Source organism: Chinchilla lanigera, unplaced genomic scaffold (assembly GCF_000276665.1).
Source record: "Chinchilla lanigera isolate Chin_1 unplaced genomic scaffold, ChiLan1.0 scaffold00334, whole genome shotgun sequence".
Lineage (NCBI taxonomy): Eukaryota > Metazoa > Chordata > Mammalia > Rodentia > Chinchillidae > Chinchilla > Chinchilla lanigera.
In genome coordinates, this window is record NW_004955735.1 from 9,361 (window position 1) to 11,703 (window position 2,343).

Below are 2,343 nucleotides of genomic sequence, written 5' to 3' on the forward strand. Positions count from 1 at the left end.
TATCATTATGTGAATTTTCTTTTGAATTTTTCAGGCAAATGTAAAAATTGTAAGAACATGGAAAGAAATAGAAGAACCATTCCATTTCTTGAAATAGAATTCTTTGAATGATTCTGTCTTTTCAGGGCCTTTTGAAAATCAAATAATAGTAGACTGAATTGGTAGAGACAGTTTACCACAGGAACATTAAAAAGAGACCAGAAATGGAGGGATTTTAAAAAATAATCTGTTCTTTTAACCTGGGCATACAAAATTTAGTGACAAAATGTTGGGGTTTACAATAAACTTATTTAGAGTTCTACTGAAGATTTTTACATAAATATACCAAAAGGATTATCTTTGTAAGTGTATTCCCTCTTCAAATACGCTATAGGACTCCACTAGAAAATATCCCCAAATCATTCGTTTCATCATTCTTGAAGCAGTGAATAACAGTAAAACAAATGTTCATCGAGAAGACAATGACAAGATTACTCTGTTCAAACAGTAAACCTATAGAAATTAATTACCACCAACCAGCAGTGCACAAAGTATTTAACAAAATATCGGACAGAGACAGGAAGACCAGCATCAGGAAAGAACCTAAAGGAAAGGATCTGCCTACCAGGGAGAGTAAACAATGAAACAAAAAGAGGGAGTCAGAACAGAAAAAATACAATGGCAGTATCAACACACCACTCAATAATACTCAATATAAGTGGTCTTAACTCTACCCCCAGAGGAAACAGAATGATAAGTTAGAACAAAAAACAAAATTATGTGGTCTCCAGGAGACATAGTTCAGCCACCAAAAAACCACATAGACTGAATGTGAAAAGTTGGAACTCTATGATTGAAAGTGAAAGGTTGGAGGGGCTGGGGATTTAGCTTAGCAGCACAGCACAGGCCTGGTAAGCGAAAGGTTGAGATTTCGATTGCGGGAACAGGAAGGAAAAAAAAAAAAAGAACAGTCAAACAAACAAACAGAAAGGGAAAGTTGTGAAAACATAAACTGAAAGTGAAAAGTCAGAACTTTCAGAGCCTAAGAACACATAGTAGTCCCCCTCATTTTTGACAAAGCAGGCTTCAACCCAAAACTGAAGCCCAAACCAAAACTTCTTTACCAGAAGAGACAAACAAGGTCCCTACTTATTTGCAAAGGGAGCATTTGGAAGAGATAACACTTGTAAATATATATACACCAAATGTCAGTGTACCCATTTCATAAAACAAAGGCACTACACATAAAGGACAGATAGATACCAACACAATCGTAGCGGGAGGCTTTAATATCCCATTTCCCCAAACAGATAGATGAACCAGACAAAATCCCCCCCCAAAAAAACCAATTGAACCATACCTTTATCAAATGAATTTAAAAGATAGCTAAGAAATGTTTCACTTAACAGTAGCAGAATACATATTCTTCTCACTAGCACTCAGAAATTTCTCTAAAGTCGACCCTATTTTAGGTGATACTGCATAGTTAAAGATACAAAGGAGTGAAATTATCTTTCACACTTGAGTTCTACAATGATTAAGAATTAAGAGTTAAGGAATTAAGAAAAAATGCAAAACAAGGACTCAAGAGGAAAGGAAAACACAAAAACCCCAAAGATACATAGAGATTAAATAATATCCTTAATATAATATATTAACACATTCTTCAGTAATCAATAGGTCACAGGAAAAATCATGAAAGAGAATACTGAATATTCTAGAATCAAATGATAATGACAATACAACGTGTTAGAAAAAGTGGGACACAAAGAAAGCAGTTGTAAGAGACGTGTTAATTTCTGTGAGTGAATAAAATAGAAAAAGAAGGGGATCTCAAAGAAATAGCATCGTGATGCATTGTATCATTCTAGAAAAACAAGATTATCCCCAAACACAAAAGTCGTAGAAAGAAAGCAATTATAAAGATCAGAGAGGAAATAAATGGAATTAAGAATAAAAGCAAAACTAAGAATGAGAGAATGAATAATATGATTCTTTGAATATATAAACAACATTGACAAACTCTTAGCCAAACATCCCAAGATCAGGAAAGAAAAGGTCTTGTATCAATGCAATTAGAAGAAAGAAGAGTCCAGGTATGGTGGCACAATCGTGTAATCCCAGCACTCAGGAGGCTGAGACAGGATGATCCTTGTGAGTTCAAGACCAGTTTGGGCTTCAAAGTGAGCTAAAGGCCAGCCTGAACTGCATAGTGAGATCCTTTCTCAAAAAGACAAGAAGAAGAAAAAGTAGGAGAAGAGGAGGAGGAGCAAGAGGATGAAAACAGAAGAAGAAGAAGAAGAAGAAGAAGAAGAAGAAGAAGAAGAAGAAGAAGAAGAAGAAGAAGAAGAAGAAGAAGAAGAA